This window comes from Tenrec ecaudatus, chromosome 1 (genome assembly GCF_050624435.1).
Source record: "Tenrec ecaudatus isolate mTenEca1 chromosome 1, mTenEca1.hap1, whole genome shotgun sequence".
NCBI classification, from domain to species: Eukaryota; Metazoa; Chordata; class Mammalia; order Afrosoricida; family Tenrecidae; genus Tenrec; species Tenrec ecaudatus.
In genome coordinates, this window is record NC_134530.1 from 315032338 (window position 1) to 315046509 (window position 14172).

Consider the following 14172-nt stretch of genomic DNA (forward strand, 5'->3'; position numbering starts at 1 on the left):
ACAACTCTTGCCAGTGTATCTTCCATGAAAAACACAGTGCTTTCTGTCATTCATCAAAAACAAGTGCTACCATGTTGCTATTGAAGCTGCCCAAGGCACAGTTAGCCAGACTCTGAGCATCTCGCAGAGCCTGTGAACTATCTTGAGGGCCATCTCAGGAACCGGTTATGTGACAGATGACTCACTCTTCCCATTCACCAGTTGCACCTCAGCTACCTTGACTGCACATGTATTTGATAGTATCCTGCTTTGGGGGAAATTCTTTGTTCAGATTTGGGATCTGTATTATCAGGGGGTGCTCAGCATTGTATGCTCAACATCTTGTCTATGTTCTATGTTAATCCTCAAAACATCATCTCAACCTGATCACCCTAAATGGGAGTCTGGCAACGTGTTTCACTGTGACCTCTTTGAATCTCTCCTCTTATAGCTTTCTCGAGAAAAGAAACTAATGGCAAATGGGAAAGCAGAACAATTTTGAGTGTCTATGTTTTTGTCCCACGGATATATCAGAGCCTCTCAATGTCAATTCCTTTTAAAATGTAGAAGATGTTGTAAAATACATCATTATCTTTGTGTTCATGTTTGAATCCCATTCACATGTGCAGGGGCAGTAACAAAGGATCCATTCAACTTGTGGTTACAATGCCTCAGATCAAAATCACCTAAATATCAAATCCAGTTTTTCTTCTTTTTTTTGTGTGTGAATCATTTTATTGGGGGCTCACACAACTCATCACAATTCAAAACTTTTTTCTTTATAATCATTTATTCTTGTTGCTTTCCTATGAAGAACATTTAGCAGGTGAGAGGGTGCTAAATTAAAGTTCTTGGTAAATTTGAATGTCTATTTTACTCTGTCTCAGCAACCAGAAACAAAAGGTCTGTATTTCATGAGGTTTGATCTCAATGATGTTGTAAATGAAGCCTATGGCAGTTCTTCCCTCTGAGTCCCACAGTCTTTTCTGCTTTCAAATGTCAAGTTCGCTGTGTCTCTAAAAAGAGCCTTATATTTAGGTTCAATGTCAAGGTCTCCAATTCTTTAACTTTGAGACTATGGTTTAGTCATCTACTGAAACAATATGCTGTCTTTCCACATGTATGACCTCAATGTCATCGCACCTAGATTAAAAGTCAAATGCAATATCATCAAGTTGATTCGTACTCTAGGCGACCACACTCCTGGTGGCATAGTGTGGTTCATGTTGGCCTGCTAAGTGCAAGTCAGCAATTCAAACTCACCAGCTGCTCCTCAGGAAAAATATTACACTTTCTCATACCATCAAGAATTGCACTATCAGAAACCCACAGGGGCAGGTGTCCTCCATCCTACAGGGTCACAAGGAGTCACCTCTCGTAATGACCTATAAATCTATTTCAGCTGACTCCCTTCTTAGCTCCAAAGGAACAAGTGTAACATTCAATCTAACTCAACAAGTGGAAAACAAAATTGATAAGCCCCTTTACAAAATACTCTGTCAGTAAAATATTGTATGACCAAGTCATAGCTGAGTGGAAATAAGAGGGAGTTATGCCAGTAAGGATTGGATATTTGGAGGAAGAGTGCTTCCAGAGGAAGGAGAGCAAAGAAGCAGGTGTGTCTGCAATGTAGTGATCCAGGAGGCAAGTGATGGGAATTGAGATCAGACAAGTACTTTGGATCAAATTATACACTAAACAGTATTTGAGAGGCCAAGTGATAGATAGTTGTTGAAGGTTTGGACAGAAGGTTGATATAAAGTTTTAATATTTAAAATGCAGAGAAATAAAGGAATAGAACTTTAATCAGACAAGAGTGGTGATACTAGACTACCTCGGAGAAAAGAGGGTGAGTATGGCAAACTAAGGGTATAGTGAGGGAAACCCAAATCCAAAACATGGGGCTCTGGAGGCATTGTAGATGTTTATCAGAGCAGACAGCCTCATCTTCCTCCAGAGCACACACTTGTGGGTTTGAACCATCAACCGTTCAGTTAGAAGTCCAACACTTTACCAAACACCTCCACCAGGGTGGATGAGAATAGTTTATGCTGAAGCAAGAGGGTGGGGGGAGTCCTCCGATTACAAAAGGCAACATACATAATCATACACATATGAAGGCAAGCATTTGCATATCTACCATTTAATCACATGTAACATGCATACGACAAAGTATACAAACAGCACAAAACTGAAGGATTCAGCTAAAGTATTATTCATATGCCATTTGAGTTGGAGTCCCCAGGTGGTGTGAACAGTGAAACATTTGGTTACTAAAGGAAAGGTTAGCCATTTGAGTTCACCCAGAAGAAAAGCTGGGACATCCCCTTTTGAAAGATCCATCCCCAAAACCCTGCAGAGTGTCGGTCTTTTCCTGCACTGCCATGAGTCCGAATAGATTTGACACGAACCACTTTTGCATCATCTGAGTAAGCCTTATCCAGCTCAAGAGTGGAGGCTAGTAGAGCTGCCAGACCAGGTCTCTTGCAGCGTGGCTGAGAAGCAAATAGGGAGATGAGAGAAACGAAAGGGGAAAGCTTCACTTGGGTTCATCGAGCTGGGAGTAAGCTGAGACTAGACAAGGTGAGTTCCTGAAAAGGGTGTGGGGTATAGGGCGGGGCTCCAGTTTTATACATGTACACAAGGAAGTCAATTAAGAAGATTATGAATATGTAACAGATTTCCCAAGATCGGTTATGAATAGGTTGGGGTGGGTTATGAGTCTGCACATGATGTGGCAGATTGGGCCTCTCACGTATGAGTTGGTCTGGTGACATATTTTGGTTCCTTGGCCAAAGTACTGTTGCCCTGGGGTGACAGGAAGGGTATGACTGTCTTTGCTGCACATCTTCTACAGGCTGGATATGGTCATAACTGAGACTCCTTGCTATAATATAATTTTCTCACAAGGGAAGGGCTCACAAGAGACAGGTTATCAGGAAGGAAAATATGGGTAAATTATGGGCTATATAAGAGGTGTGTGTTCCAACCTTCTGTGACAGTATCTCGTATCCAAAGGTTAAGTTCTTTGGCCAAAATGTGGAATGTACAATGCTGTAAAAGGTTAAGCAGGTTGAGGGGTTGTCTTGAGAACATTTCAATCACCCCAGAAAATTATCTCCTATATATATTTTTAGAATATCCAACTCCCATGCCCAGACTTAACGACTCCATTAACTCCCCTTACTATCGATGACTGTTGTCTTTTCTTCAAATTCATGTAGATGGAAACTTTCTTATGTTATTAGAGAACGCAGGATTTGTTGATGGATTTGTGTTGGGTGTGAAAATATTAGAGAACTCAAGGCTGGCTGTGAAGTTATTGATCTGCGTAAAAAGACGGTGATAAACAAGACCTGGTGATTAGCAGTAGGACAGTAGGTAACAAAGGTTCTGCTTTGAATCTTAGTGTTTGTTGTGCTTATTATTCATTCAGGTAGACATACTTACCAGGGAGTCTAACTAGAGTTCAGGGTAAGGTCAGAGCAAGAAATAGAATTTTTGGAGTTAACAACATATGGATGGTATTTAAAATATTACATTGGATGATATCTAGAAGTTATGGTGGATGGCATCCCCCTCCAACAATGGAGGGGTGGGGTGGGGAGAGGAAGCATAGATTAGGGGATGCTAGTGTTAAAGGATCAGGGTATGAGAAAGAATCAGAAAAGGAACAAGAGAAGCCAGAGAGGCTAAGTGAAAAGCAAGTGTTTAAGGTGTTCTACATACCACGGGAATTTTTAAGGAAAGAATTGACTAGCTGTGATAAAGTCTCTGGCAGAATATGTAAGATAAGGATTGAGGAATTCAGCACGGTGTTAGCTGTTTTAGAGCTTAAATTCTAAGAAGTTGGTTTGGGGAAAGATATGGTCTACAAAGGGGTGCCCTATTCCATATTGAGTCTTGACATAAATATACCCTCCCTTGGGTTCATCCTCACCGCACACAGGTCATCTAAAATCTTTGCCTTTAGTCAAATGTATGTTTAAAAGGAGACCGGGACACCTCTAAGAGTATTCTTGCTCCAGGGATTTGCCTGAATGTAACCTTACTGCAGATTGGGGTACCAAAGTTACATGGTCATGTTACATCCTGATCAAGATGATGTAGAGGCCTCAACACAAGCCTGTAAGCATCTATAGTTTGTATTAGTGTATGTATCCAAATCATGGTCCCTCTGCTGGTTTCATGCTTCTGCCTGCTACGGCAATGTAGAGATTTGCCATCATGAGTGTTTCCCTTTGTGGGCGACGTTACAGGGTTAGCATCGTGGAAATGCTTCTTCTGGACACCGTCACGGCCTCACGCTGGTGCTTTTTTCTCATTAGGATGGTTTGTCTTTGTCTCGTTTGTGACTTAATACTGTCTGTGCTTGAGGTCTTTTCCTGCTAGGATGTCTTCAAAAACAGTTTCTGGGGTGTGGGGAGAAATAAAGGTGAAGATTGTAAGTCCATGGATGAATGGATGGGGAGCAAGGTTATTTTATGGTTGTGGAGACTGGGTATACATGGTGGCATTCTAAAGAGAGCGGATAAATTGTACATGATATACACCAAAACTTATTACTCCTTTTTACAAATTCGATCCTTAGATGTGCATAGGGCATTTTGATCAAGAGATCTGTTGACCCAAAGTGAGCTTTTAGGGCAACCTGTTGCACAAAAGGAAGCCAATTCATGAGAGAGGGATGTCAGGAAGATTAAGGATATTTGAGTTCTGGTGGTATAGTTATTAAACATTGGTGCCTAACTGCAAGTTTAGCAGTTCAAAACCACCAGTCACTCCTCCAGAGAAAGATGGGGCTTTCTACTCATAAAAAACTACAGTCTTGGAAACTCACCTGGACAGTTCTACCATGCTCTACAGGGTTACCAGGAGTCAGCATCAACCCAATGACAGTGAGCGAGGGAGTGAGGGAGTGAGGGAGTGAGTGAGTACCAGGATGATACAGAGTGCTATGTCTCTCAAAGTCTGCTTATTGAGCAACAGGTTAAGGGGTGTTTTATGGACATAGCTTTAGGGAGCTGGTCTTCTGGTACAGTCTGGCCTGAGTTAGGCTGTCTGGTTCCCCAGTCTGACTTGCTAGGAGGTGGAGTGCACATTCCTGATGCAAGTATTGTTATCCGCACTTAAGTTGTACTATTTCAGATGGAGATGAGGTAGTCTTAACTTCTCAAGGGAAATAGTGACCCTTTGAGAATTCACCTTGGGTTCTACCCAAATTGTAAGATTAAAAGGAAAGGAGAGCAAAGTACCATAAGCCTCACCAATATGTCCAGGCACAGTGCAGCCTAAGAATGTGGATTCTAGGAATGCTAGGAATGTGGATGTAGAAGGAAGGGGGTAGAAGCACAGTTGGCATGTCTCCTTGTCCCTGTAGATGCTTCACCTGGTGGGAATGAACACATGAGGAGAGAGAGAGTTGTTCACTAGATGTAAGAGCAGCATTGGCTGATACCTTGCTTGTCATCATCGCTGGTGTCTGGGAGAAAAAGACCCCAAATCTAAACATCATGTATAGAGACATTTTTTATTAAGTTTTAAAAATAAGACAAAGAGAAAGACAATTCATCCAAATGAGGAGACCTTCCACATGAGGCCATAATGGCATCTATAGATTAACAAAAGGCTAGACTCTCAAATAGGACCACGAAGTTCAGGGTTAATTGTTACAGACACATGATTGGTGGCAGCTCGATACAGCACAGTTACAGGCAGGACAACCGACTAGGGAAAAGAACTGAGAGTGTGACATGTACATTCAGCTGTATAGAAAAGCTTACAGGGCTGGTCCTGAGGCAGGCAGGATGAGACTGGTGCTCCATGCGTTTCCAGTGCCCAGACTTCCATCAAGGGCACTTCCAGGCAGATGCATAAAAGCTGGGACATGCATCCCTGGACTAGCCAGGGGAATGGTCCTAATATACTTTCTAATACTGCACTGCTATATACCTTGCTGATTAAATGATCAAAAAGATTTCACTGGAGGCTGACCCCATGTGGATCCTTGAAAATTGATTTAGGAGGTCCATTGGAAAGTGCAGCCTTCTGCTCACTGAGTGCTCAGAATTTAAGCTCTAATCCACATCTCATTTTTTTCATCTATAACTTTTCTTGTCTGAAGTTTTGAAACACCTCAGTTCATTCTCTGGAGTCAGCATGTAGATCTCCTAAAACATACACCCTATTCTATGACACTCACTTCTCGAAACACTCCCACGGTCCCACGAGACCGGTTCCAGTCTCCTGAGATCAGTAGACAACATTTTGCATGATTGGACTCTTGCTTGTCTAGCCCACATATTCACCCCCCCAAATTCCACTTCACTGAAAACAAGAACAATATAATAGCAGATAGCGTGTAAGGCTTTTCCATTGTTCATGGAATAAAAAGTTAACAGATTAAAAAAAAAATCTCGACCCAAACGTCAAAAGCACGGACTTTCCCTTGTCCTCCTCAGCACCAGAAACTGCTCTTCAGGATGGTACATTTGGTTTTGGGGGAGCTAGAAAAGTATAGTCAATCACTAAGCCGTGACTTTAACGTTTGATGTAAAAAAGAAAGCGCTTCTTTAAATTCCAAGAGTTCCCTGGGCTACGAGTGGGTGGATGCCAAATCTTCAGAAATTACCCTGTTAATCTGAACACAGTGTCCAGGAAATAGTGGGGTACAATGGAAACTTACCTTCATAAATAAAATATTTACGTTCTGTAACATCTCTAATCCATCGGAGTGCTTTTTAAGTTTTAAGGTTATTTTTCCTACGTGTGGAGACTCAAGCTCCTAAAATTACCAGAGTTAAATGATGAAATAATCAAATATTTTACTATAATTTTGAGCTAAGGTTTATTTTTTAACAACTGCAACTAGTATACTTTGAGCCATTAGGCGTTAGAGGCTAAATAATATATCAGCACGCATCTAGATAGACGGATTAGAAGCAACCTTGCCCTTCCATTTCCTTTTGAGTTTTTTTTTTAACATAGTGGGTGGTGCTATAGGTTAGAATCTAGGTTGCTAACTTCAAGGTTTGTGGTTCAAACCCACCAGCCACTCCAAATGAGAAGGATGAGACTGTTCCTGTAAAGACGTATACTCTTGGAAATCTTAAATTGGATTACAAAACTGCATTTTTTTAAATGAATTTGACTGGAGTACCAACAGCTCTATGTTGGGGGAGGAAACCTCTTCGTTGAAGGAACCAACTAGTAAGCAACTGGTCTCTGACATTCCCCATGCCTCTGGTTTAAGAGCTCTAGTGTTTTCAGGAGACTCATGTGCAAATGAGGAGAAGCTGAAGTGAGAGTTAGGAACAGTTTATGCAAATGCAGGAATCCCTGGGGGCATAGGTGTTACAGCTTGGGCTGCTAACCACAAGATCAGTGGTTTGAAACTGGATCCTCCTGAGAAAGATCAGGCTTTCTAGCCCAGGCTCAAAGTGTCACAAGGAATTGACTCAAGGGCACTAATAGGAGAGAATGCAGGTGTGGTTGTCAGTCAACTTGGAAATACTTTGGTTTCGAGGTTTTCAGATATTTATGTAAAAGTTCATTGTTTTGTGGTGCCTTCTCAGTGTTCCTGTCCATCCTGAGAGCCAATATTAGTTTGCCTTCACCTAGGAAATATCTACACTTAACCTGGTGTGTAAAGCCTTAAGTTTTACAAGTATTTCAGTTGTTTCTCTCAGTTCTTCATGCTGATTTAAAAGCAGTGCTATTGGTTCTTTAAGGTTAATTATGCATTCCGATCTTCCAGTCAATTTAGAAAAAAATTGGTTTGAAGGTTTGCAAGTATTTATACAGACAGAGGTTGGGTTAATGAGGCAAAGAATCCAAAATTTTCAATTTCCATGAAACCCTAGATATTTCAATAATTTTTTTCTTAGTTTGGGGGCTAGGATGCTTTTTTTTTTTTTTCCAGGATCAACAAAAATTTATTCTGCAGAAAACAAATTACCTAAGTAGTTACCATAAAACTAGGATAATTGAAGCTTGTAAGCTAGAAAACTTATATCTTCATATCCCTAATAGTTTGAAGAAATTATGCTGTCACTAAGGGAGGCTGATAGGAGTTTGCGAAAATGAGTAAGTTACAAAATATTGTAGTAATTTAGATTCATTTTTCAAATTGTTCCAGCAAAGGAGTCCTGGTGGTATAGTGGTTACACATTCAGCTGCGAGCTTCAAGTTCAGCAGTTCAAAACCACCAGCCAGCATCAGTCTTAAAAATCTGACGGAGATCGCGGCTGAGTTTTGACAGTGTATTTTGCTTATACTCATGTGTGCGTTGTTGCAGGGTTGTCCGGTGTCTCATAGGTAGTCTTTCTCTGGCCCATTCTCTGAACTGCTTGTCCCCCTGTCACGTGTGTTGTTAAATGGTTTTCACACTTTGTAATTGCCTTACTGATATTTATGGGTCATCTTGTGCCCTGTATTTGCAGCTTATGGAGCCCGATAGTCTATAAATTTAAACTTTTCTAGGAGAGTAAATTGTCCAGGAGCTCACACTACTGACATTAGCAGAGACAGAGAAAAGGTAAGTAAACAAGTCTTCCAAGATCACAATGAAAACAGAAAACATAAAGTAGACAAAGAAAGAGCAAAATTGAACTCATTAAGTAAATCTCAAAGAGCTCAAAATACAAAGATGAAACTCAATCTTGGAGACAGGCTTACCTTGCCTGTCTTACGCAGCTGTGGAAGGGGACAGGCTTCAGTGGACTCTTAGTGGCACTAGAATTCCATATCTTCATCCTCTTGAGACTACTGAGGAAATACAAAGGAGCCACGAATTTATAAGAAAACAATTCTGATTGGCTGGAATTTACAAATGCATGCATAAACAGACAGAAAACAATAGCAAGACCCCTTAGACATTATTCTGCAGAGGGTAAAGTTTAAGTCATTTACCCCTATGACTGTATTGCTAGTTCTAGACCTAGTCTTATTTGATGTTCTTATTTGGGGCCGGCTTTGAGAGAAAGAGGGAGGAAGGGAGAAATGTGTCTGCAGGCTTCCTGAAGTATGCTGGTGAATTAAATTTCAAAAGGCAACTCAGAATAAGCAGCAAACAGAGAGAGAGAGAGAACTTTAAAATAATGGCTTCTGACCTGAATTTTTGTCAGAGCCTCTTCTTAGCTTCTTCACATATTTTAAGCTTCTTCACAAATCATATATCTCCTCCACTGATAAACCTTTTTTGACTCTCCAATTGAGGTTCAAGTACAATTCTTGTAGGCTTCCTTTTATCCAAATGTGTGTTAATAATTTTCTTACACCGCCGTTTTTTCTAAAGGAAGCCCTAGTGCAGTAAGCATTTGGCTGCTAACTCAGGTAAAAGTTTCAGATTCACCAGTTCTTCTGCAGAAGCAAATGAGGCTGCCTGCTCTGTATATATTTACCACCGTTGAAACCGGGTGGAATCGACTCGTTGGCAAGGCATTTGCTTATTTTTAGTTTCTACTAAATTGTAAATTCCTGAAGCCAGTGTCTTTTCATCTCAATTGTAATCCATTTCTCAGTACCCAAAATTGAACATGATTTTTTATATATATATGTGTGTGTTTGTTAATGTACTACTATATTGTATTCTAGTCAGCATCCATGCCAAGAGTCATTAAGAATACATCTTTTTCAAGGGTACAGAAACAAAATCCACAGGAGGTGATAAAATATTTGCAGATTACCGTATTTATCTAGTAAAGGTGGAGTTCCAGAATGTATAAAGAACTTCTATCATTGAACCAGTAAAATATAAGCCGCTCGATTAAGAAACAAAAAGAAGTAATTTGAGGAGACCTATGAGAAGGCATGGAGTCCTGGAGAAATCCTGATTATAGACTTCTGAATCTGGAGACAGCACTTGGCACCTCACCTGAACTAGTTGTGGATTACTGGGCACACTGATAGCCTAAAGGTGTAACGTGATGGTAGGGGGCACTAGACTGTTCCATCCCGGACTGCGAGATGAGCAACAGGGACCTGCAGGGAGGGCTTTATTGGACACAAAGACTGGGGACTAACAAAGTCTAATTGCTGTGTCCCAGGATAGGGAACTCTGAAAGAAATAGGGAATGGGCTGTGGGATTACAACAGGTGGTGCCCACTATTGAACAGAGAGAGAACCACCTACTCTGGATCCGGACATCAGTTAGACTTGGAACTATTTATGTGCTCTCGCTCTCTCTTTCTCCACCCGCCCCTCTCTCTGGTGCCTATCTGAATAAAATAGGCAGGACAAGCCACCCCATGGAGAAAATGATGGGCCCAATGGTTCAGGGAGGGAATGGGAGGGGTGAAGGCAGAGGAAGGTGAGTGGTGAGCCAGTAATGGCAGGGACAGGGGAGTAATAAGGGTTATACAATTGACAGGGAGGAGGGTATAGTGTTCCTGGTTGGGTTACAGCAATTGAAAAATGTCTGAGATGAATTACTGAGAGATGAACAAGGGAAAAGCCTAATAGTGGAACAGGAGAACAGAAAAAAGAAAAAGAAGAAAAAAGTAGAAAGCAAACATATATATATGTTTAAATATAGATATATAAATGTATAACTATACAAATGTAAGTGTATTTGTCTCTACATATACATATATGTAAATTCAACAAGGAAGCAGATGGACTTGGGGCCTCTACTTAAATCTCACTTCAGTACAAGAAAGTTTTTTTCTAATATAGTGACACTTTATAATACTCACCTGCCCAACATATCACTGAAGACAAAATGGGTACACAAGCAAATGTGGTGAAGAAAGTTGATGGTGCCTAGCTATTTAAAAATATAGGGTCTGGGACCTTAAAGGCTTGTATGCAAACAAGTGGCCATTGATCAGGGAAGCAACAAACCTCACATGGAAGATCATGCATGATCATGAGGTGTTGATAGAAATAGGTATCATAAGTTCAAAACCAAGCAATCAAATGGACATGAAGGAGTATGGACCAAGTTGAGACTGGAAACCCACCTGAAAGGAAATTGGCGAGGCCCTTGCAGAGGGTCTGTGTGTATGGGGGGAGGGGGGATGAGGAATTCAGACTGCGGCAGAACAGTGAAGAAACTCATAACTATCCTCTGGTTCTTTAATATTTCCTCCCCTTACTATTAAGGCTTGTATTTGAAATCATTAATACTGTTATACCTACATAGTTCGAGATATAAATAAGATTGTTCGAGCAGGAATGCCAGGACAGATGACCCGACAGAAACAGCAACAGGATCAATGATTCCCTGATAATAAGAGAAGAGGGGGTGGGGGTGCTGATAGCAATGATGATTATATAACTCCATTCGAAGGCATCAAATTGTAGGTGAATATATATAATAGAATATTAATAATAATATATAACAATAACAACAAGGGTTCTAGGGGAAAGGGTAGGGGGGAGGGGAGCTGACATAAAAGATTTCGAGAATAAAGAAAATGTTTTGAAACTGATTGTAGTAGCAATTGTAAAATTATGCTTGAGCCATTTAAATTATGGAATGTTGTGACATCCCTAAGAGCTCCCAATAAAATGATGAATTTTAAAACAAGAAGTAAGTTGATACTACAGTTCAGAGAGACATGGCCAACAAGTACCAGAAGAGCTTTTCAGTGTCATTAGGGAAATTTAGATCAAAACTCCAGAATTAGACAACACTTAACAATCACAACAATAGGCCACCATAGAGGTATCTGGGCGGCCAGAGGCGTAATGGTGTCTGTTTGATCTCTGGAGACTGCCACATCGGACCTCAACTGCAGGGAGCGGCTGGAGCATATAAAAAACCCCAGCAGCCAGGCCAACTTTTGAACCTGCAAGAGGTGGAAGAGGAAAAGGAGAAGTTGATTGGAGCCAACTGTCAAAGCACTGTTCAAGCAGGGACCTACCCTCTCAAACGCAGATAAAATGCAGACAAACCTGAAGAAGTTCGCAGTCGTGACTTCAGAAGAGAATTGGAAGAGAGAGCGAGAGAGCTGCCGCATGGAAGAAAAACAGATCCACCAGCCTGAGAACAGACAACCTCTTCCTCAGTGTCAGGCAGGACCAGATTCCTGCCGCCAATGTGACACAGATGCCCCCTCTCACTGACGAGGAGAATGAAGGTGAAGATTTTGAGGAGGAGAGTGATCTGATGATACGGAGCACTCCTTGCAGAACTAGAAGAAATTAAAAAAGAAAAAGCTGAAGGGCAGGCAGGGAGGAGCAAGAACAAAAGACCGAAGAAGAAAGGATCCAGACGGAAAACATTCTGAGAGGAAAACCGCTCCTTTATCTCACTGGTCCATCCCAGCCACAGATCAACTTCAAAGTTAAGAGAAGGTCAGTCACTTCCTGATATTTTCACTGTTTTTGTAATGAATGTGATGAAAGATGAAAGGGTTCCCATATTGGACCACAGGTGGGTGTGGAAGAGCATCATCAGTCAGTACCCCAAGTTTGTGTCTGAGGGAGCATGGGGGGGTGTCTTGATTTTGTGGCCACTCCTTTATAGTCTCTAGCCCCCGGACAAGAGTCCTGTGGTCACACATAGGAATCCAGGGCACTCATCTGTTCTCAGAGCTTCCAGTGGGTTCTCTGTGGTTTGTCCACATGTTGAGCACTTGCATTTCCACCTGAGATGATGAATAAAACTCTGTCGACAAGCTCCCCCATGAGTTAAAGATCCTCAGGTGATTCTTAACTATAAGTTGTTCTCAAACAATTCATTTACACTAAGTTTGAATATTTCTATTATAATTTTTTAAAAGCCTTCAATGTTAAACCTTTATTTTTAATTAAGAATGGGATTATAAATACCTGCCTACAGCTCTAACTTCACTGACTTAAGCGGCAAGAGCTACTTAATTAAAGTTGTTGAGATTGAATGAAAAAAAACCAACCCAAACAATAGGCCATAATAACAAAATTAAAAATTAACAAATTGTAAATGAAATAGTGGAGGATTTGGAAACCTTGTATATTGTTGGTGAAACAACATAACAGTGGTTATACTTTGGAGATCAGTTTGATTAGAAATATCTATCTCTATATATAATTTTATAAAGTTACTGAGGGACCCATCAATCCCCAAACCACACATGTTGGGTGCCATCAAACACCCCTACTCACACCAGAAAGAAATCCAGCCATCTCCTGCATCATCCTCACACGTGTTCTTAGCCTTGATCCCATTCTTGTAGCCACTGTGTCAATCCAGCTCCTGGAGGGCCTCCCTCTTCCCACTGTTATACTACTTCACTTGATGTCCTTCTCCAGGGACTGTTCTTTCGTGACATCATGTCCAAAGATTGTGAGATGCAGCCTCACCACCCTGGCCCCTAAGGAGTACTCTGTCCCTACTTCTTGCAAGACACCCTTGTCTGCTCTTTTAGCAGCCCATAGTATTCTTCCCCAGTACCACAATCCAAATGGGTCAATGTTTCTTTGATTTTCCCTCTTCAACATCCAACTTTCAAATGCATATTAGGCAGTCGAAAATATAGTGGCTTGGATCAGACACACCTTATTCCTCAATGAAAGATCCTTGTGTTTCAGTACTCTAAAGAGGTCTTGTGTAGCAAGTTTACCTAATACAGCACACTTTTTATTTGCTCGACTGCTGGTTCAATGAGCATTGATTGTGAACCCAAGCAAGACAAAATCCTTGACAACTTCAGTCTTTTCTCCATTAAGTATGACATCACTTGGTGGTCCAGTTGTAAGAATCCTTTACATTGAGTTGTAATTCATACTGAAGGATGTAATTCTTGATCTAAATCAGCAAATGTTTCAAGTCCACCTCCCTTTCAGTACTACAGCCTTCTTTGTATGAGCTTTAGCAACAATTACCTGCATGTGTTATTGATCAAATTGTTCTATAATTTTAATGTTCTGCTGAATCCCTTCTCTGTGGATTTGGTACAGTTATGGATCTCTCCAGTCAGTTGTTCAAGTAGCTGTCTTACAAATCTTCTGGATTAGGCAAGTAATTACTTCCTTTGTTGAAAGATTTCAGTTGGTAGTCCATCAATGCTTTGAGCCTTGTTTGTGGCTAATGCTTTCAGTGCAGCTTGAACTGCTTCCTTCAGCACCGTTGGTTCTTGTTCTTATGCTACCTCCTGCAGTGGTGGACTGTCGACCGTTCTTTTTGCAGTGACTTTGTGTATTCGCTCCATCTTCTTTGGATGCTTCCTGCATCGTTCAATATGTTGCCAGCAGCATCTTCCAACCAT

The 14172-nt window shown here is 41.0% G+C and overlaps 1 pseudogene; it reads left to right on the plus strand.

Annotated features, from left to right (window-relative positions):
* The window catches only part of LOC142442339 (spliceosome-associated protein CWC15 homolog pseudogene), a 36510-nt pseudogene extending 24214 nt beyond the window's left edge, over positions 1-12296 (plus strand).
* The last annotated feature ends 1876 nt before the right edge of the window (positions 12297-14172 follow it).